The sequence below is a fragment of the Camelus ferus genome, chromosome 26 (genome assembly GCF_009834535.1).
Source record: "Camelus ferus isolate YT-003-E chromosome 26, BCGSAC_Cfer_1.0, whole genome shotgun sequence".
Lineage (NCBI taxonomy): Eukaryota > Metazoa > Chordata > Mammalia > Artiodactyla > Camelidae > Camelus > Camelus ferus.
In genome coordinates this window covers 19,448,494-19,472,256 of record NC_045721.1, presented here as the reverse complement: position 1 = coordinate 19,472,256, position 23,763 = coordinate 19,448,494, and the positions used below count along the sequence as shown (strand labels likewise).

At 39.4% G+C, this 23,763-nt stretch overlaps 1 protein-coding gene across 1 annotated transcript in view; it reads left to right on the top strand.

The window, feature by feature from the left end:
- Window positions 1-432: 432 nt before the first annotated feature.
- TENM3 (teneurin transmembrane protein 3) overlaps window positions 433-23,763 on the top strand; it is a 540,843-nt gene continuing 517,512 nt past the window's right edge. Inside the window, 1 exon segment of the mRNA XM_032468497.1 lies at window positions 433-547. The gene's annotated coding sequence lies outside the window, so the exon portion shown is untranslated.

Here is a 23,763-nt window from a genome sequence, read left to right as displayed (position 1 = left end):
CACGTGTACGCGCCTGGGCTCGGGCACCCTCGGCCCGGCGCGTCCCCCACGTCACCCAGTTAAGGCCCTGGATGCTGCTCCCTGGCACGGCGCCCGGCTCGCCTCCTCACCTTTCCCTCTTCCTCCTCCTCCTGCCTCGCCGCCTCCATCCTCTGGCTCGCGGGCCGAGGACCGAAAACTCCGGCCCGGCCTGGCCAGCCTAGGAGGAGGCTGGAGGGGGCCGGCGGGAAGGGAGAGGGGGAGAGCGCGGGGGAGAAAAAGAAAGTGAACTCATTGGCGCTCCGCGCGCGCTTCCCTCCCCTCGCCGCGTCCCTCGCCCGCCGCGGCCCGGCGGTGGGCAGGGAAGGAAGTTGTAACACTTGCCGTGCTCCCCCTCCCTGCACCCTCCCCGCTCCCACTCCGCTCCCCCCGCGGGGGCTCCCTCCCCGGCGCCCGGCTCCTTTGAATTTGGCCAAGTGCTGTGTGTGCGCGCTGCTCGGGTGGACGCGGCGGCGGCGGCGGCGGCGGCGGCCGGGTAGCGAGCGGGCGGCGCGGCGAGCCGAGCGCGGTAAGTGCGGCGCCGCCGCCGGCGCGCCCTCCTTCTTTCGGGGGTCCTAGTGCCCGGGCCGCGGCGCCGGAGCCGGAGGGAGGGCGGGAGCTGGCTCGGACGGCGGCGCAGTTCCCCGAGCTGCTCTGGGAGGCGGCCGCAAGTTGGCCAGCCCGGGTGGCCCGGGAGCATCCCCTCGGCGGGCGGGCTCTCTCCGGGTCTGGCCTCCCGGTTCCCGGCCTCCCCGTCCCCGCCCCGCCCTCGCGTCTGACACCGCGGGCTGCCAGCTCAGGTGGGAACTTCGCCGCGCCTCTTGCCGGAGAAGCTGGGCGCTGCGCCCCGGTTCCGGGGAGCCCCAGGCTCTCGGGTTCCCCGAGAACGGCAGCCCAGCCTGGGCGCTGAGTGGGGGCAGGGAGTCCAGCCCCCCTGGCTCTGGTCGGGTGACCCCCAGTTTTGTGGTGGACGCCGTGTCTTCTGAGGAGTCTTACAAGATCCTGTGGGGCTTCTAGCGAGTGGGGAGCCCTGGGATGTCACCACTTTTCCGGGAAAGTGGAAACGCGCAGCTTCTCCAACTACCCGGGAACCAAGTTGGAAAGCAGAGAAGGCGGAAAGGGGCTTGGGGTGGTGTGGGGAGTGGTGGATGTCGACTGAAACTTGAGCTCGAAACTCTGGATGGGGCTGGAAGCAAACAAACATCCCGAAGGGGGCATTTAAACAGTTACAGATTTATGAGTCTGCAACTCAGTCTAAGACAGAATCGTGTTTCACAGCAGATTAGAAGAAGCGTCGAGTATTTTAGATTGAGGTGGGTTCTTCCGATCTCTGCTGAACACCTCATTATGCAGTTTGAATTCCATCCTACTGCCTCACCTTTAAGGTGGCTGTAAGGGTAACCTGCTACTAATTCTTATTGCAAAGGAAGGCGAAGGAGTAATTCTGTCGTGTAATACAGCAAATGCATTTGTTATCCGAAGTCATTATAATTTAAAGCTAGAGGAAAGTTTCCATGTACTTTTGGGTACGTGCGATGGGAGTGAAAGAACGAGCGCTGTCCAAACACTTTTTACAGGGCCCCAGACAGCTGAGATACGAGGACAGGACTGTCTCTTTATAATACTCTATTTCTTATCTTCTGACGGTGTATTTTGTCAAACATTTGCAGGCTCTGGCAGAATTCACTGGGTGGGCTTTTCACTAGGAATAGAAATATGTTCAGGCAATACCTTTCCCTTCTGTTGTCAAAAGGGAAAAAAAAAAAAAAAGGACTGGCATCTTTGGAGAGCTTGGAAGAGTACCCCAAAAGATGGTGTTGCAACTGAACAGAGCTTGGTGATTTGATTCCTTTCGTGAATTTGTTTAAAATATAATGCACACCCACCCCCCACCCTCCAACTGCCCACCTGGAGAAGTATTTGTTGTCTTTCTAGTATATTATGAACAGAGTTTAGAATTAAGAGTAACTGTATAATTAAAACTCATTATAGATTTTAATATTTCAGTTGAAATAAATGATTTTACAAAGGCATCAACAGTCCCGCTTTGCACATCCCTTAATACATTCTTAATTATCTAAAACGTCTGGCTTGTATTTCTCAATTTATGAAATTCTTGGAAGAGCCTTGAAACTTTCGATTTGTGATTCTAAATGCAGAGCAAATATTTAATTCTTGCACTAAGAGTGAGCGGTTAGTTCAGTAATAAGACTTGCTAATCCCACTTTAAAATGTCATGGCATTCACAAATTATTCCTAAATTCTTTAAAGATGGGGGTTCATAATGAGTTTAGTTATCCTATTGTGTATTTCAGGATTATGGGTATTTCTCTTCCTCTTGCATTTTCCTTAACAATCTTGCTTTTTTTAACATGAATTTTAATACTCCTCCTACTCAAAGGAGGAGTACTATTTTTGGCTAGTAGTAAATATATTTTTAGATAATTTTTAAAAGATAATATATTATGAGGAAAAGTAGTTCCCTTAAGTAAGACAAATATGTTTACATATACTACACAATTTTAATGACAAAGGTACTTACATACTAATAACTATAGCCATGCTTATATGTCTGGAAAATACAGTAGTATCCTCTGCCAGTAGCATCAATGTTAGCAACTTACAGACAGAGAACATTGACCCTAATAGGGAATTCCTTGGTTATTTAAAATAAAGCAGATAAATTTACATAGAATTGTGACTACTTATGTTTCCAAATGACATCATTTTGCATGGCTGTGTTTATTTTCTAGAAAGACATGTTTTAAGTAAATTATGGAGGCTTTTCTTACTGTGATCTTGTAGGCAGGTCATGAGTCTTTTGGTTAGAAAAGGGAACCTCCTATATTAGAGTGAAGACAAAGAAAGATAAGGATGCTTACCTTTGAGCAGAAGAAAGCAGCTTCAGAGAGTGAAAAGTTTTAAATTTATTCGGGAAGAAAACCTGGCTAAACAATAATAAATCCAGTTAGCAAGTTCAAGCTAGTCTTTCTTATCTTCGCTTCTGAGAGCCAAGAGTAATTATTTCTTTGTAAAGAGTCACGCAAATAAGAATCCAGACAAAAGTGTGTGCTTATCATTACGAGTAGAATGAGCTATCAGAAGAAATACTTGATCAACTTTGGGCTGGATATACAAAAAAATACTATTTTTGCAATAGCTATGGAAGTATGTTTGGAAATGCTGCAGTTTATCCTTTCTGTAGTGGTCCTAGGCACTAATTCCTGAGGATGGTCATAGTCTGATAGAAAACCGACCATAAAGACAAGTTTATTAGCTTATTAATATTTTAATAAATACATTACTTCCTTTCTGTTAAACTTGATTTCTCCCTTTAAAATTTTGATTTCTGGGTGGCTGAGGAATGTCATCAAGGTATTATACTTACGTGAATCAGTGTATTCCGTAGTATTACTGAATTGTCTGCCCACTTCTTTAAGATGTGCTGTAGAAACCTGTTAAGCATGTTCGATTACACGTTGCTTATGTAGCAATGTTTTATTTGATAGTCAAATGTCCATTTTGACTTTTAGGACATACTTTCTTGACTTAGATTGTGAATATCAGCAAAGAATACGGTAATTTTCTCTCAGACTTTTACTCTGATCCACAATATCCCTTTGAATTTTCAGTTAAAGTTATATTTGTTTTATAAAGTGGAATGAGATTCCAGAGAAGAATTTGACATGCGTTCAGAATAAAGAAGGGTACCGAAAAATCTATATGCAGATTTTTTATATGCAGTATAGATAAAAACAATAATGCAGTTGCTACTTAAAAGTTTCAACAACTGAGACTTAAAAATTATGTCATGGAAGCTTCTTTTAGGACACATTTAGCACCTGATTTTGGAGATATCAGCTGTTCTAAGAGTCCTGATGGCAATTCTGTGAGTAACGACAACAACCAAAAAAACAAAACAAAACAAAACTTCTTAGCTTCAAAACAGATTGATTGTTGTGTCTTACAAAAACTGATTTATTTCCTACTTTTTGAAACCAAGCATTACCATTATGAAGCGCTCCTTCTAATTGAGATGAATGTTTCTGAGCAAAGAAGTGGTTTGGAGGGCTGCATTCATTCTGAGTGCTGTTGTAATCAGTTTTAGATACAGCATTCCACAATGGATCAGTTAGCATCCCAACCTGCCTTATTATGTAGAATTAACTTGTTGGTGATTGATAGTGATACTTCTGCGTCTTGAGAAGTCATTTGTTTCCAAACAAGTGTGGTGGCTTGTGTGAGTTTCAAAATATTCCTTCTCATAATTAAGACACCCTTTGGGGGACCTAATTTGAACTTTCTCTAAGAAGTGTATAAAGCACGAAGAAGCAATTCATTAGTCCATTTTCAACGGAAATAGCCTTTTCTCCCCCAATGCAGTATGCCTCAAGGTGGGTTTTCTTGCTCATCCAAAGGTTTTGTGGTCTTTTGAGTCCTAAACAGTGAAGATCACACATTTAGGTTATTTCCTTTTTTGTTGGTATCAACATTCTAGTTGAGTGTTTCAAGGAATTGCAGATCTGCATCTTGTTCGTGTGTTATGACTTACTTCTCAAGGTGGTGGGTATAATCCAACGATGAAAGGTAACGCGTGTGGAGGTAATTCCTTATCCTCTTTGGGAACCTGGAAAGATGGTGAATAGCATTGTCCCTACTGTGATATTTGCATCTGTTCCTTAGTTGTCTAGCCAGCCTTAGCTTTATCCCCTTTTTATTCTTTCTGAAAGACCGTGTGAAGGTTTTTTTGGGCTTTGGTCCGTATGGCATTGCTTCCTGTGAGACATGCTTGTAGTCTCAATAAAGTAAAATATTAAAAGCACAGAATATAAGATTAATATAGATAAGCATTCTGATATAGCCAGAGTGTGCAAGATTTTTAAATAAAGCTGCGACTGCTTTACAGGGCATGTAAAGTTTCACAGTGACATTGTTTTTGGCTTCCAGGAAAAAAAAAAAAAAAAAAAAAAACCTTGGCAAGAAATAATGCTTATCATGTTTTAATCTTCTTCTCTGCAGAGATAGGTTACTTACATTGAATCAGTGTTTTTTTTCCGGTTAAAAACATTCATTTAAAACAGTTTTAGCAGGAAGATAATGCCCTTAAAAAGCCATTTTTGAAGCATTATTTTAGCCAACCATTAGGATATAAACTTCAAAATGCAGAAACATGCTCTAAGATATATAGATGTTTCATATGTCAAAACTACAATAGGATGCATTCATTTGAAAGAACTTGAATAAATTTTTTATGCTTTTGATTAAATAACTCAGATGACTGGCCAGTTAGAGGCAGCTGCATACTAGCCTCATAAAGGAGAGTAATACCTCAAACCTGTTTCTTTCTACCTGAAATAAGGCCCAGCACGAATGAATGTCAGCATCCTACAATGTACTCATAAGCCACAGAAGTAAAGGGTTGAACCCATGTCAGTTGTCAGATGATACATGACAATGATGAGACTTTCCTGCCCTGTTGAAACTCCTGCAATCTTGGAAGGGCTAGTGCTTGACTTTTCAGACAAGTCTGTGATAGGTGGCAGTCTTAACTGAGTTTCGTGGCTTCCGTGAGATAATAGATGGTTCTGATGCATTAAGGAGCATGTGTAGCGGAGAGTGCATCGTATTATCAAGCCACGGTTGCATTCTTTATTGTAGATTAGGAGCTGATAACCCCTTCGGGAGATGTGGCAGCTTAAAAGCCATTTCCCCCACATTTTACTAGTCCTCTGGCTGACACTGGAGCACGCCAAAAAGAGAGTGTCCCCTTTGAAAATAAAGCGTGAGAAAAACAGCTGCAAAGATTAACACTCATATTTTCATGTTGCATTCTGTAAAAGTGATTGTGGCATGCTGTCTGATGACAGTGTTTTGCAGTATTGTGGGGTGCTTGTTCCTCCTGTTAGAGCAGTTGGGGAGCAGTGGGGATGATGCGATTTGGTTTTCCAGGGGAGGGGAAATCATATTACTTAATCGTAATCATGTTATTTAATAATAATAATTTTATAACTGGGTATGCTGGGCCTCTGCCTCAAAACCAAAAGGAGATACTGAGAGAGAGACAGACAGAGAGACAGACAGACAAGTAGGGGGGAGAGAAGTTGGGCAGAGGAAGAGGACCCTGTGAATTTGAATATCTTTTACAAAGAGTGATGATCCTTTGAGCATTTTCTGTGAGTAGGAGCGTATTTGACAGGAAAAGCAGTCTATAAAGGGCAAATTTGGTCCTTTAAGTTAATTGGGTAAGTACAGGAGAAAATTAACTTCTCAGTTTTTTTAACTTTTAAGCATATGCATTTTAGATCCCTGCAGGAGAATACAAACTTCATTGGATTTTTTTTAAAAAATTCATCTGAGAAATTCTAAATATTGCATATGGTTTTTCCTATTGATGAGGAAAAGGAAATGTAAAAACAGCTCCATTTGATAGATTATACTTTCTTTGTATATGGCACTGAACACCAACTTGTAATTTTATAATTATAAATTTTATAGAGAGACAAAAATACACCGATTATTTACATGATTCTAAAGGCTCATTTAGAAAGTAACTTACAAGGTCACTTATCTTTGAAGATAAAGCTTATAATCAATATATTTTAGTCATTGTGTCCTTTTTTGATTATCAGTTGTACTTGCCAGAATCGTTGTGATAATTCTTCTTCAGACTGCCATAATTTACAAAGAAATAACGGCTTGGTAATGACTGTCTTCTTTCAGTCAGATTCTGAAGCACTTCTGAATAGTAGGATGATGTGAATTTGTGGTCCCTGTTTTTCCCAGCAAAAAAAAAGAGGAAAAAAAATAAAAGAAAAAGCTATTCTCTTACTAAAATGGATTATTTCATCTCGAGTTAAGCTCGACGAATCTTTTATAATTAGAATTGTGGACCCCCTATCGGTGTGAGGAGGTGTGGTGTGTTTATAGTAACAGAGGCGTTTCCGAGAAGAGGTCCTTTTTTCTCCAGAGCACATCCAGCACCCAGGTTGTGTTCAGCATTTGGCTTCTGTACGGGAGTAGTTCTTAGGAGACCTCGGGAACTTGGACCACAGACTGGAAGGTATGTTATGCAGAGAGTGACAAGACAGGATTGAAATTACTTTCATTTAATTTAGAATGAGAAATGCATGAGGTATTTTAATGGGTTTGCATGAAGCACATGCAAATGTGTTAATGTTGGGATGTGATTATTTCAGTAATTATAATAGTGAACTTATTGAAAAGTATACTTACTCTTCCTTCTCAGTCTACCAAATGCTCTTTTGAAGTGTAACATCTCTGCTAATACTTTTATCAGAGAATTTGGAATTTGTCCACATGGAGGTGGGAAAAATTGGCAAGGGATTGGTTCTTTTAAATGGCTCTTAAAAAAAAAAAAAAAAGCTGGCACAGGGCTTGTCATTTAAAATAATTATGAAAACCAGAAGAAGACAGATGTAAATTTTATTTCTTCAGAATTTATAATAACTTCCAGCTAAAGAAAGCTGTCAGTTCTATAGTTGTTGAGGAACAAATCTGTGACTTTTTTCCTCTGAAGAACAAAAATAAAATATTGAACAGATACTTTCAACGGATCACATTTTTCTATATTTATAAGCAAAAAATGAAATGAATGTTTGAAAATGTAAACTTTTTTCACTTATGTTTCGTATAATAGAATAATAAAGAGGCATAAAATACTGCAAATAATAACTAATCTAGTAATTTTAAAAAATACAGAAAAGTGACTCACTCTAATATCATAAAGGAATAAAAGCTGTAGTGTAGACTACCATCTTTTGTCTCTGGATTGTCACAGACGCAAGGCATTCTTCTAGGAACATTACTGAATTTTAATGTTAGTGTCAAGAATAGTTGGAAAATAACCTGATATAATCAAAATAACTAAAATGCTAAATAACCCTTTTCATGTTCACTAATTCTTTAAGAAACATTCCTAAAGAATTAGAACACTTTTGAAAATACTCATACCTTCCAGGGAACAGAGAATGTCTGTTGCCTGACAAAGCTGTTGATGAGTTTGGGTTCAGAAAGGGGTGAAGCTTGAGGAGAACTTTGGCCCCGATATTATCCTTCAAAATCAAACAGAACAGCCGTTTTTCCATCTATAATCTATTCCTAAGCTTATGTTTCTACCTTAAGTTAATTTTCAACTTGTCTTTTTCCCATGAAGCTGCTAGCATATTAAACACTTAAAATAAACTTTAATTTAAACAAAAGTGAAAGTTATTGCCTGTAGGTAAGGTGTACCTATCAGACCAGAACTAAATCCTCACTTTGAGTAATTTTTATGCATCTGTATGACTTTTTCTTGCCAAACATGAATAGAATACCTTACTCTATATTTCCTGTGGTTAAAAAGTTAAATAAAGCAAATTTCTTCCTTAGTGGTCACTTTTGCCCTAGAATGTACAATCTCTGAATGAGAAGATTCTAGCATTCTAAAAATTCTGTAAACAGTGTTGGCATGTTGATTTGCCAATAAAATCCTTTTTCTTTGTCAGTAATTTAAAAAAATTACATGTGTGGCAAGGAATTTGAATCAAAACTTTACTAAAGATAAAATATTTCTTTAATATTTTTCTATCCTGTGTTGTGGCGGTGATGGACATTTTCTGTTGTTTTAATTTGTATGATATGAGGTGATGTAGTATGTATATTGTATTATAACTTTAAAGGCAAATAACGTCATCGCAAAGGATGAAATTTTAAAATTAAATTTATTTTTCAAAGTTCTTCAGGAAAGGCTTGAAGCATAATACATTGTAGTTAAAAATACAGTCTCAAACAGAAAGTTCCTTATTTTTTATTCTTTCAAATTCAAACATTGTTTTACTAATAGAGTATGCATATATATGTAAATAAATCTTTCCTTTAAACTGTTTACACTGACAGCTTTTATCTTTTGTATATTTTCACTAATCAGAACTTCAGATTTTTGTTTATATGGGTGTTAGGCTCTATAGTCCACAATTAAGGAATTTTAAAATATTAGTAATTGAAACATACACTAATTCCAGTCCAAGTTTTTAAAGAAACCTATAAAGAGTTAAGATAATTACATAAATCTGGTGTTCTAGAAATCATAAACTTACTTTGATTTAATGAATGCCCCATTTTACATCGTCTAGACACTTAGAAAATATTCGTTAACACATATGTATACAACATCACAGAGATAACCAAAAAGTTACTTACAAAACGTGAAAGTTGATTCGTGTATTTATGTTATCGTCCATAAGTCACCCAGCATGAATGCATTTGTAAAATAAACCTTTTATTTTAAGATGCATAATTTACTGATATTCTAGTTTAAAGTCATCTCAGTAAAGTTCATATAATCTTGCATTTCATTTAAGTATCATGTTAGCAAGTTGGGTCAACCTTGAGTCAGTACAGCCAGAAGTCTGATCTCTTTTTTCTCCAAGTTTTATATAAAACCTGCACTTTCCGATAAAAGAGCGCCCCTCCACTATGCAGGTGTTTGATATTTTTGACAAATGAGAGCTCTATAGGGAAGAATGAGTGCTTGTTTTGTAAGACACCATCAATTAATTCTCCTCACATCATCTGATGAAAGTAGCTTTTAAAAACCGTATTGTGCTTCAGATAAGAATTTTAACACAGCAAGTTTGGCGAATTTTATATGTGGCTATCAGTAAAGGGTAATGTGAACGACTTAAATCATTAATATATCACATATTAAATGTATTTATCGGTCACGTTGAAGGTAGATGAATTGGTTGTGTAATTACCACTTGAGCTTTGGAAAGACTGTAATTCACTTTGGAAGTTTTAAATGTTGAAAAAAGCAAATTATTAGTAGTTCTCAGTCTTGGAGGACTGTTATTAGTGTAAGTCTTTTGGGGACTATTTTATTTTTATTATCTTGTTTTTGCCTTAAAAAAAATCATGCCTTCTAGGATATTTCTTATCCTTTAATTTTAAGCCTGGACCATAAGCATTTGATTTAGGAATACATGTAAATAATTAGTGCATATTGTGCTTTTTTTTTTCTCTTTTCTCCAAAGGGAAGTATCTCAGTGCTTTCTGGGTGAGGTCCTGGTTCTTTTAGGATTAAGAATCATTGGTATAAATGGCTAATTTTGGTGGAAGAGTGTTCCATAGTTTTTAAGTCCTCGTTATTACTTTTAAAAGAATATTCCATCAGGAAGAGGAAGCTTTGTGGATAAGCTGGCACTCTTTGATGAAGGATTATACGTTCTCCCCTAATTCTGTGATCCCAGAATCTATTACACACTGGTTTTATCAAGTAGCACTAGACTAGCTTGGCCGTCAGTTCATTTCCTTTACAAAGTTAATTGGTTCCCTGCCTAATTCCAATATTTATGTAGAATTGTAGTCTAAATATATATACTGGGCACTTAATAGAGTCATCTCCTAAAATTCAGAGGTTCTTAATTTCATGCAAGATAATGAAGCCAGAAAAGTTCTGAAGGATGCTTTTCCCTCGTACCTGATGACCAGCGAGTTGCCAGGTTCTCGGTCCTGTGAGTGGTTTGCCTGCTCAGTGACATTTGTAGGGTCCGTGGCCTGACTGAAGTTCCTTGTAAGCTGTCTCTGAATTAGTAATAGTGAAAGTAACTTTAGAAAGAAAGAAAAGCATATAAAAATGAAGCCATCACATACTGTGAAGGTTAGTTAATTTTCTCTGAACATGTATGTATAAGTGAGCATGCTTTGGTCAGAAATTTTTTTTTAAAAAAAAGGTTGTTATGTTAGTTTATTATATTCCCATTTAGAATGAACAGTTCTAAAGAGAATTGTGAGAGAAGTGTCATGTTCAAAGGAGATCTTTTTTTGGTCAAAGAAATATATTAAAAAATTCAGTGGTCAGGCTGGACAATTAATTGTATTTATATTTTTATCAGTTATTACTTAGTTGGTGTTAACCAAAGAGAAGACCATGTCATCCTGTTAAAGAATCAAACAGCACATATTGGTTAATTAAGACTTCTTAAAGAGTAGCCAAGTTTACTATAAAAATTGCAAAGAGAGGAAGTAAGTACATTTTTTACAATTAAAATAATTCTGTTTTTTCTATATGTATTACTTGAAACATACTATATATAAACTTCAAAAGATGACTTTATAATGTTCATACTCTTGTTCTGAGTTATTATCCTCTTAATATTTTATGAGATAAAAATAAATATACATATATAGGCACAGCCATTGGAAAAGACGTTTGAATCTAAAAAATATTTCTAATTTCTAAATATTGAATTGGAAGTATGTATAAGAAAACTACTGTAAAAACTATTTTTATAATCACCTTAATATGACAATTGATTATTTAAGCCTCATAAAGCATTCTAAATTTTCTAATTGGTATAAATATGATGTTAAAACAATAAGTACTACTACCTAAACCTGTAATGAAAAAGAATATGGAAAAAATATGTATGTATAACTGAATCACTATGCTGTATACCAGAAACTAATACAACCTTGTATATAAAAAAATAAATAAAATTTTAAAATTAAAGAAAGACTAGGTAGTTGGGAAAAAAATACTGCTTAGAAACTAGCTGGAGGTAACCAAGTTTCCATTAACCTGTAAGATTTTTAGAAGAAGATTTAAATAAGGTTTTTAAATATTTTATGTAAATTATGTCCAAATTTCCGCTTTACGATCAGTAAAACGCAGGTTTAATACATTTTAAAATAATAGTCTGGTTTAGAGACAGCCACCACGTTTCCCGGAGTCAATGTGTTTTAATTTTGCGTATGAAGAGGTACAGATTAAGGATTTCGAAGAGCAGGTTTTCCTCCCATCTCTCATCAGCGCTCTAGCTGAAGCCTTGCAATCTCTTTCTTCATTATTCTAAGCCGCTATCAGAGTCTAATCCTTGCTGTCTCCACAGCTGTTTGAGGATTTTTTTTTTTTTTTACAAATTTAATTACAAATACATGTGTTTTGTGCACCTCACTTCCTATAAATGTGGATAAAGGAGGGATGGAGAGCAGGACTGTGCTGTGCGTAGGTCCCTGGATAGTTCTACTCATTTTCAAATCGTGTCACTGGTTGTTAGGAAGAATCGCAAGGACTGAAACACAACAACTTTGGCTTCACCGACACTGAGCAGTAAAAATCACAGAAAATTTAATAACTTCTCCGGAACAAGTACATGTTTATGGAGTTACGTGCCACTGAATCAAGTGGTTACACATTTCCAGGGGTTGTTTTTCTAAAGTCATGGTCATCATTTAAACTCGAAACAAATGATGGTTTTTCCCTCCACTTTTTAAAAATGCATTAAAATATGACATTGTAGAGAGAAATTTATTGTTGGAGAATGACTGATGTCACATGGGCTCTTAACACATGTACAGTGATTTAACCTGGTAGACATTGGAGAGAGTGCTTTTGGAGAAAATTCAACATATTTACTTGCATTTCTATTATTTATAGAACAGAATTGGAAACTCTACCTATATATAGCCTTCAGATGTGAAATGTATCACCTTGTAGGGACAGCCTATGTTTATGTGTAACCTCTTTCTTTCATAATATCAGAATGTTTTCCTATCTCTGTGTGTAGCAGCACTGGCTAATCTCTAGGAATACGTGAAGGTACTTTCTGAGATTAGAAAAGTGTAGAAAATTATTGAGTTCCACATCTACAGAGATGTTTCGTATAAACACAATTAATTTTGTTTTCTTCTTCTCTGAGATGATAGAGAATACCTGTTGCCTGATGAACATTCTTTGGAGCACCAGGAGGGCAGGCTGAGGGGTGGGGACACCAGGCTTCTCCTGGAGATGTTAGATCTGCCCATAGTACATCACTTTTCTGCTGCTTTCCTTGTAAGCATACTGAGTATCGGAAAAGGTATTGAAAATGTAAGACCAGAAGTTAAAAAACGCTGTTACATATTTAGTTTAGTTTCAGAGACGCTTTTGAGAGTTATTCAAGGGAGGAAATGTACTATTTACTGCTCAAAACTTTATAAATTTCCGATTTTATATCTAACAAATTAGAAATTAATAATGAACCGCTGCCATCAAACCTATAAAAATGATGAGGCTCTGCCTTGATTTGAAGGTCTGTCTTTACTTTTAGTGTGTACCTGATTCGCACAGGCATTTTTCCTCCCCTAGTTCATTTAAATTGAACCCCATGTGTTCTGTCAGTGTTCTGTGTCCTACTGGCTGTGTTCTGGGGCAGATTAGAGGAAATAAGACGTGATCTCAGAGCCCCAGGAAGTTTGCACGTCTAGTTGAGCCTGGTATAAAAGAAAATGGACCATCATTAAGAAACTCAAATAATGGAAGAATGACTACCTTGTCACATTGAACTCTGCTAGCTCCTGGATCTTTGAAATGTCAGAGAACTAAAGGGGGTCCAGAAACTAGAGTTTCTAGCATGGAAAACATCATACAGACGTTAGCAGTGCCTTGAACCTCTGTGGGACGTTGGAAAGGACCAGGAGTGGTGACCATTAACAGACAGCAGTAGTGCCATGGGGCTCACCAGTGATTAAAGTGATGGATAGCTGGGTGAATCAGAACATACGCCTTCTGCTTCTCCACTCCACACACGCGCAGCCATAGGCGCCCCAAAAAGGGGGTGAGTATTGAAAGCCAGTGACCTGGGAAGAACAGAGGTTGACCATCTGCCTCCTTCCCTGTGGAATAACCTGGCCAAACGTCTGTTGTGCACTTGTCCACATCAACCCCGCGAAGGCAGAGACCCTCCCTGCCTGGTCCCAGCACGGCTTCAGCTTCGAGCACAGTGCCTGGCCCTGAGGAGCCCATCAGTAAATAATTGATGCGGGAATGGAATCTGCCCTCACTCCACATCAGTGTCAAGCATCCTTACTAGCGCATAGCTCCTTTCTCCAAAAGGCGCGTGGCCTCTCCACTAAGGTCATCCCTGTCTAGGACCCCTCAAATTCTGAAAGGGTACGGTTCTGTTAATTTCAGATTGCTGGTGGTTCGTGTTAAATACATAGTGCCAACAAAGAGGTGTCGGCACTTAGATGAGAACTGTAAATGTGGCTGTAGGCTGTAGGTCTCCGGAAGAAGACAGGAGTTGATGTAGAGAGGTCAGGGGACTCTGGGAGAGGGAGACAGAATGAGCAACAGAGAGATCAGGGTCAGCAAACCCGAGTGAATTTGTGAACAGGTAACAGCAATGCCGGCAGGTACCATAAGGAATGACTGACCTGGTTACGTGCACACCAGAGTTTTACTTCCGCACAGATACGTGCTCTCCCGTACTCCTTAAAGAAGGTAGTTCTCTTCGTTTTTCGTCTTTGCGCTTTTGAAAGAGACAGGGGGACAGAGGAGTGTTTTATCACTATGAAAAAACAATGGAGCAAATTTGATAGTAAATGGTGTTGACACAGCCTCAGAGTCAGAGACACAGGGGATGACGGGGACTGCGGGCTGGAAAGCACACGCTTCATCCAAAAGGGGACACCCCATTGCGCCCCCAGCCTCGTTGCTGCCATGTGGAGGTGAAACTGTGTTGCCAGATTGTGAGATTTTTCCCAGAAATGCCAGAATATGAATTGTATGAAATCTTCAGATTTTTAAATGTTGGCTCATACAAAAAAAGCACACACACACAAAACACACAGATAAAACAAAACACGTCTGCAGGCTGGGGGGTGACAGTTGGGCCACCATTTTGCAGCCTGCGCTGTAGATGCAGAGATCTGTGTGTGTATTTGGGGAGACCATGGGCGAGCAGTAGGGACGGAGCAGAGGGTCCCCCCGTGGGGAAATCTGTGATGCGTTTGGAGAGAGAGCTTGGGTCCAGATTGTGGATTATCTTAAATGTCATCCTCTTCTACCCATTTGGGAGAAGAAAATGTTTGCAGTTTGCAGTACACTTTTCCCGGCTTTAAAACAGAAACGCGGGCTGCCTGCAAGCCTTCTGTAAGCATCGTTCACGCCAAGGCAGCAAAGGGTTAAGAGACAGGAGCAGTTGCACTTTTGCCCTTGAAGACAGCCGCTTCAGGTCCTTCTCTCCTCGCTTCCGTCTTCCCATCGGGGACTGACTTTACAAGGCTCTTGCCACCCTCATGACAGCGGTCCTGTGGGCGGGTCTCCACCCTCATGACAGCGGTCCGGTGGGCGGGTCTCCAGGAGCAAGCAATAGCTGATGTAGTTTTTTGCCTCGGATTTGAATATCATCTGGTACCAGAGACTAAAGGAAAATCCAGAGTTACACATGACATCTTGGATTAGGTCATACCCCAGTGCATTCATTGAATAAAAAGAACACTTAAAATTCCTTGGCCACAGGGGTTTTTCACTGTTTTGTGGTGACAGAGTTGGGCTCTGGATCTAGAGAGGTCTGCTCAGATGCCATTCCTGTCATTTATTTGCTGTGTGACCTGGGGCCCAGCCCCTCCATGCCCTCATCTGAACAGCGGGTTGGAAATCACGGCTGGTGACACTGCTGCTGTCGGAAGCCTGGCAGCGGCCCTGCACGGCGTAGATGCCGGCTGGTGGCGGCTTCAGTCATTGGAGGGCTTGTTAGGAGCACCTTAGATGGAGCATCCTGCTCACTGGTGAGGCTTCATGTTGGTCTTGGAAGCAGACTTGGAGATGAAAATTCAAGTCCCAGCTGTACCTCTCGGTTCCGTCAACCTCCATAAAACCGAGACGCAAATGTACCCACTCGCAGGCGAGGAGTGAGGGTGAAATGAGGCAAAGCAGGAGAGGGCTCACCTGGCGTCAGCTATGTCGTGAGCCACAAGTAACACGAGTGTGTGTGTGTGTGTGTATGTGTGTATGTGTGTGTCAGGAGGGTATCACATGCCTATCCAGAAGCCAGACTGCAGCATCATTAGCTCTAAATTAGGTAACAGTCATGAAAAAGCAGTCACAGAGCTGCTTCTCTGTTCTTCACCTAGAATCCTACTCTGAATTAATGAATAACTCTTAATAGCACTGATGCTCTGATGTGCCAAGTGACCGAGAAGTACATTTAAGGAGAGGAGTTTGGACCTGTGGATACTCAGAAAAGTGATAGCGTGCGATGTCTTCTCCAGGAAGCACAAACACAGCACTGATTAGAGCAGTGAACACCTGTGGTGATGGTCCAGAGTGACTTAAAGAAGAAAAAGGGGGCAATGTGTGTGACGTATTTTACAAATATTTATATGAAAAAGATGAAAAGATTTTTGACGTTTCAATGTCAGTTTTTGATATTTTAAAAAGTCACTCAAAGGCACATCCCCTAATGATGGCAGATAACTGGGATATTTTATGGAAAAAAAAACCAAAACCCTATCTTGACAGGGTCAGCATTTTAAGTATATTCTGGTTCATTTTTTTTTAATGAAAATCTATGATCTCTTTTTTCCACATTGCTGTTGGAATAACCTAAGCATAGACTATTAAAATCACAATATATAAAGATTCCAAGAAATTTTTCCTGGAAATTTGGTGCCCAAATTTAGAACATATTTTTAAAATATATTAAGTGGAAATAATTACCAAAAAAAACTTGAACATAATAAAAATATATTTCTATTTCATTGACAGAATTACTTAGCATTTGGATATATGTTTTTTTTTAATATACTACAGAACATATCCACAAACTTACTAGTTAGCCTATCGGATTTCTTAATGCTTTGCTGATAAGCAAATTTTAAACATTTGTCTGTGAAATGTTAGTTGGCTTCCAACAGAAGGAAGCGTCTTGTGCTCTTTTCCAGCTCCAGAGTCTTCATTTACTCAGCATTTGTTCTGACCCCAACATTGGTTTAGGCTCTGTGAGAAAGGGATGCAACAATATGGAAGGTGTATGTTTCAGGAGTCCCAAAGAAGCCCAGTAAAACTGAGACAGTAGTACCAACATTGCAGAGTTATATTAAGTCAGAAGATGTGACACAAACTGTGTAATCCACAGGAACACAAGGCAGAGAGAGGAACATGGCGGGTGGGATTCAATGTCACCTCCACTTCATCCTCTCCAACACAGTATCCCTGATTGCTTTTCTCTTGGGCTCGAGGAGCCAAGCTGCCCCTTTAGTATTGGCACCCTCATCCTCTTTGGTCCCACGTGCAGAAGTGTAAGAGCCATCTTCCATGTGGAACCTTAAAAAAAGGAAAAAAAGAAAAAAGAGGACACTAATGAACTCATCTACAAAACAGAAGCAGACTTGCCAACATAGTAAACAATCATATGGTTACCCGCAGGAAGGGGGTGGGAAGGGATAAATTTGGGTGTTTGAGATTTGCAAATGTTAATCACTACATATAAAAGTAGATGAAAAACAAATTTCTTTTGTATAGCACAACTAACTATATTCAATATCTTGTAATAACCTTTAATGAAAAAGAATATGAAAGCGAATATATGTATATGTATGCATGCCTGGGACGTTATGCTGTACCGCAGAAACTGATACATTGTAACTGACTATACTTCAGTTTTAAAAAAAAAAGATAGCCCTGTCCATCGCTGCTCATGTCCAATCAGTCATTAAGTCCTGCAGATTCTCCCTTCGCTGAGTTTTGGTACCCACCCCTCCTTTTCATCCTCACTGCCAGCTTCCTAATTGGGCTCTCACCATCCTTCATCTTGATGGCTGCAGGTGCCTTCCAGCTGGACTTCCCGCCACCAGGCTCTCATCTCTCCAACCCGTTTTTCTAGATGGCCCCCGGAGGGTACTCTTCCTCCTGTCCCTGATCTGAGCACACCACTCTCCTCGTGAACTCACAGTGGGTCCTCTTTATCTATAGGATGGAGTCCAGACTTCTTAGCATGGTCCTTGGGGAATATTCTTCACGGTCCAGCCAGGACCCTGCTAACTCCAGCTCCCAGTGTGTCTCTGGTGCACAGCGTGCTTCGCACAGACCAGCTTTACCATTTCCCCGAGCACAGGACAAGCATTCCCCATTCTGTAGGTACCAGGTTAAATGTTCTCTGTGAAATTATTCTTGACTCTCAGGAGGGGTTATTGTTATGTCTCTCTGCTCCCACCATAGGGAATTTGTAGATCGATATTATCATTGACCTCATTCTGCACTTTTAGTTTATTACAAGGAAAGGGGTCTAAGAGTAGGAAGGAATTTAAAGATCATAGAGGGAAAGTTTCAAAATGGGACAAAACTGAGGCTGGAATAATTAAGTCACGATCACCGTGTCTGCTCTTCAGTCATCCTTGTACTTGATCCCAGCAGCAGTTCTCCGTGAAGGGCTCGCTTCCCTTTGCCCTGTGACACTCCTCCCACCTTTCCCTGCATCTTGGCTCCCCCCGTCTCTGCTGCATCGTGTCTTGGCCTCTTCTAGTTAGCCTGCAAATACTGGAGTTCCTCAGCAACTAGCCCTGAGACCTACTTTCTCCTGTGTCCCCTCTCCTGACCCCGTGATATGACTGATTCCCGGGGCTTCATTGCTCACCCAGGGGCAGACAGTTCACAAATATTCCACTCCAAACGTCTCCACTTAGTTGAAGATCTGTATACCCAGAGGGAACTTATAATTTATCATCCTAACACAGATAATCTGAGAGTAACAGTGGGCGAGAAGTGGTGAGATAGCAGCACAATTAGCACAAACTGGGATGGTCCCTACGGCCAGTGCTGGGCACACTGAGCCTTTGACATATGCTCGTGGGGGTCTCAGATGCTCCTAAAACTAATGCATGATTTAACTTGGGCTCTTTCCCTGAAAACCCCAGCCTCTCCCAGGGCCCAAACTCTGAATGTCAGGACTGTTCACCTAGTTATCAAGCCAGAAACCTTAACCAACCCTTGTCCATCTCCTTCCCTCCCTTCCCTGTATCCAGTTCATCACGATGTCTAGTTTATTTTTATTCGGCTTTCTAAATACCTCGTGAAACCATACAGTTCTTTGGACTGCCATGTGAGTCCAAATTCCCGTGACACTGGGATGGGAGCCCTTCAGAAGCTTCCTGATCGATCCGCTGTCAGTCAGTCTGGACCCGTCTCCAGCTCTCTCTACATCACAGCCAGAGTGATCTTTCAAGTACGTAGAAAGGATCCTATCATCCCTTGTTTAAAACAACACACAGCCCCAACCCCCTCATTATGTCTGTCTTTTCCATTTTTCTGTGAAGACATAAAGCTGAGGACATTGCGGGTTTTGCCCCCTGTTTTCTCAACCAAGTGGGCACCTCATACCGAGTCCTTGGTAATTAAGTACCTATTGGTTGTATCGGTAAATGAATGAAAGACCCAAGATTCTAAAACCTGACTTCAAACTCCTAGTTCTGAAGTCTCTGTGTTCTTTTCTCCCCAAAATATTTTAACCATCTTGAACTTGGAGGCCGTGTCATTCTATTATTTACTATTTTATTCTTTCTCATTTTGGAAAATGGAACATTCCCGTCTGCCTTCTGTTTATTCAGTACTTTTCAACCGTAACTGCACCTTAGAGTCACCTAGGGGGTACTCAGAAAACAAATTTCACCCCGGACTGATTAATTCAGAGTCTCTGGAGTTAGGACTTGGTCATAATCAGTAACTTCAGAGAGTTTCCCAGGGGTTTCTAAAGCACAGTCAGGACTGAGATTCCTCTGGTTTAAATCTAATCAACCTTCAAGTCCCTTCTCAAACACCGTCTCCTCAGGGAAACATGAATCTCTCCTTTTTCCCTGGGACTTCGCAGCGTATGATGGAGCAATTCCATGGTCAAGACTCATTCGTCATTTTAGGATTTCCATCCCTGTGCTGTAAAATCTACTAGAGCTGAGATTATGCGTGATTTTTAGGAAGCTGCAGATGCCCGAGAAGTTATTTTCTAGTTTCCTTTTATTTGACCGATGCCCACTGGTCACTTTCCAAAGATTTAGTATCCATCCAAGCAAGATCAGTCTTTATAAACTGACTGGTGATCTGTGGCTGCCTCTGGAGGCTGGAGGCACTAGCAGATTTCTCTTATCTAGTCCATCTTGTTCCTGACCCAGAGCTCTGGTGAGCTGTCTTGAGTCACATGGTCAACTGAAACCCAGATACACACGGTCAGTCTACAGCTCAGAGGAGCAGGCGAAGCCGACATCTTCTTATACTGCTTAGGAAACCAGCCTTGCATCGGCATCTCTGAGGCATTTAAGAAGTACTCACATAGCTGCTCTGGTCCCTTAAGTTTTCGTTCTGTGTTTATTGCTTGCGGCCAATTGGATAGAAGCCTAACGTACAGGCTAAGTAACTCCTCTTTCACTGGTCCTTGTGGGTGGGGAAGGGGCAGGCACAGAGGCAATTTCTTACAGCATCCTTCTTAGGGGCATCATTCATCAGAGCCGATTTGGCCCCCATTTTGCAGCTGCCAGGGGGATCTTTGTGGTTAATTCACCCCCAAACCACAGAACAGTTACCAAAAAATGCTTAAGAGTATGGAAGTAGTATTTTGAGGAGTTTGATAATAGGCTTTGAAATTTATTTCTAACCAAATTCCTGCTGCCCTCTTTAAAAAATTCCTGCTGTTTACACAGGTATAATTATTTATTGTAGTGGCTGAATTCTGGTTTCTTTAAGACTTAGCAAGCCATACAGGTAAAGAGGAAAAGAGAGCCGTGTTTAGAGCTCTAGCTAAGTTGGTTTGGTGGCTGACATTCTGCGCTGGATGAAAGAGGGGATTATTAAAGTGAGCTGCCCTGTAGCTCACATGTGGGGTTGGGAATGCTCTGTATGCTTAGCTGTGGGTCCCGAGAAGCCAAGTGTACTTCAAGTTCAGTATTTATGTAAAACCACCAGGATAACATCTCGCTGTGGCATCTTCGCTGGGTCTCAAGCTGACTGACTACAATGGCTGGCATTTTCACTGTTCTCACACTTACAAAAATAAAATCAGAAAGCACGAGAGGATACAGAGAGACATCTGGTAGCACAAAATGAAGACATTTATCAGAAAGGATGCCTTTTTTCCTCTTGAAAACTGCAAAAAGTTTGTTTCATCCAATTATGCTTAGGAGGATAAATTTCACATAATTAGTAGAAGGTTGAATGAGTAGCAAAGTTGAGATAAATATTTTCTATATAAAATAAGAGCTTAACTTCATTTCTCTGTTAAATAGCTTGCCTCAATCTATTGATTATGCTAATTCACAATCTACATGTATAATTAGACTCAGGAGGTAATCACAGGAGTAGAATTTAATGAAGAATGGGAGTGAAAAAGAAAAAAAGAATGAGAGTGACACACAAGAAAAACGAATTCTTGTGCTTACCTGTATCTTTCAAAGAAATGACTTATTACTTCCCTTGGAGCGCTACACTTGTTCTATGATACAGGCTATCAGTCACTGCATTAAATTTGGATAATATTATAATGATATGTAGTAAAAAGGACAAGCTTGAATTTGTATTCATGCTTTATGCCTCTCGGTTAGAGCCAGGTGAGTTATATATAATTATACGTTAAAGAGACTGGATTCAGAAGCCGCGCATGAAATTAACCGCATCATCTCACCGTTCTCTTTCAATATTTGTAAAAATCTCAGTTGTTAATATTTGGTGTGACTAACCAACCCCCCGCAAAAAAAGTCATCTTCATAAAGTCAATCTGCTGAATGTAAAAGTTTAAAATGTAACTTTAAATGTAATACAAATTACGTGCATAAGAGCTTGCTCTAATTTTGGTAATTTGGGTTGAATTCTCTTCTCTGAGCTGATTCCTCTTTTAGTGCCTCAGTCAATCAGCCCATTTTGTCTTCTCATTTGTATGCACCGTTTTTCATTTATTATATGTTCTGAAAAAGGAACACACTGTGTATATTTATTATATTTGTCCAATTTTTCAGAACATTGTTTATATGAATATTTACAGGCTTAAAAATTAGTCATATAGTCCACAGTGATTCAAGTTTAAAAATGAGAACTATATGGGGGAAAGGTGTATGTGTATGTTTATATATATGTTATATGTACAAAATATATAAATGTCTATCTATCTATCCTTCTGTGTTGATGAATTTCACCTCCAAAAGTCTGTACATTTGACTGCCATTAATCAATGCTTCTTGAAAATTAATTAGATTAGATTAATTCATAAATCAAGTGATTGAAGCCTGAAGTCTAGCTAGTTAGGTTGGTTGATTCTGTTCCATCAGATAGATTAACTGGGTACAAAATTCACAGCATTTCAGAAGACCCTGCTGATTGTACCATCAATTTTGAACATTTATTGTAAAGATCATTTTAAACTCTAATGGAAGAGACACTAGGACTCTCCCCAAAATTCAAGTACAAATCTACACTAGGGGAAGAAAAAGTCTCTTGAGACAGATTGAATTCTTCTGAAGAAAAAATATATAATTTACTAGCATCTAAAATATTAATGAAGATGTATGTGAGGGATTTTTTTTAGAGGAGATTTTATCTTATATTTATTATCAGAAAATGCTGTACACTTAAAATCTTTCTTTTGTCCAAATCACACAGAATTTCCAGGAATAATGAAAAACTTATGATTCTTGACTTTTTTTTTTCTTTTACAAAATATCAGGTGAGAGATATCTCTCATGGAATAATCACTTCCGGTGTGATTTACTCCAGGTTTGTTAACGGCAAAAGATCTCTCCACTGGGGGTGAAGAATATTTCATCCTTTAAAGTTGACGTATATAACACGTAGCTGTCAGCTACAGCTGTTTCTAAACATCAGTAACAAAATTATAGACAGGTTTTGGAGCTTCTGTGGTGGGAATGAATACATCTGAGGATTCAACTTGCTGACATTGTTTATGTAATTTAATCTTACCATCTGGTACAAAGTAAACATTTTTTTTTATAAAATTAAAGTTTATAAAGTGAATCTCTTATACTTTCCACTTGTTGCGAGTGACAAATTTAAATGTAGTTTCATGAAAAAGAGACGGAGGTTCTGCATCCACTATTTTGAGATGAATACTGGATTACAGTTGATGTTGCAGTTTAATCTGCTCTGGTTCCTAAACAGTAAACAAATGGGTATTTTCACCTCAGCTAAAAATTCTGCATATTCCTCAAAGGTAAAATGCATGTTTTTATTCTTTCCATTTTCCACAAAAGAATCCAAGACTCAGCAGTGCTGCATGTCGGTAATCTCAGAATAAGTGATGTGACAAATAACATACATGGCTGAACTTAAAACAAATGATTTCTTCTTGGCATTCCCTAATTTTTTCCATTACATTGTAATCTTTATACAATACGCATTTAGTGATGATGTGAATTATTTGGCACAATCCAGTATGTTCACTTTGCAAGGAGCACAAGAAGTCAGCAAATTAGTAGATTTGCGAAACTGACAAATTAGTCTACAAATCCTGCCAAGTTCAAACTTTATAAATTTGACCTAGACATTTTACTTGAAATAAATGTACAGGCCGACGGACTCTTGTGTTTATAGTTGCGCCCTGTGTTAAATTGAAAGTCTGTGTTCTATGCCGATGTAATAAAATTTAATTAGTTGTAAGTCAGGTTTTGGTTTAGTGGTAATTAGCTTAGTGTATAATTATTACATCTAATAGCAATCTGAAATGTGCAAGCAGTTTGATCTTTTTCCAAGTTTTAAAAAAAAAAAAACCTCTGTCAGATTTATAACAGAAATAGCAATACTAAAATCACATTAGCTAATTTCATTAGGCAAATTATAGAAAATGTTATGTGACAATGTCAAATTTCTGTGATGATGGACATGTGTCATGTTGAGTTAGTACATAAAATATTTTAAAGTGAGTTTTTTCTTATCAAATATAAAGCAATCTGATGGGACATTTGATGTTTCTTCCTTTTTAAAATGTATTATCT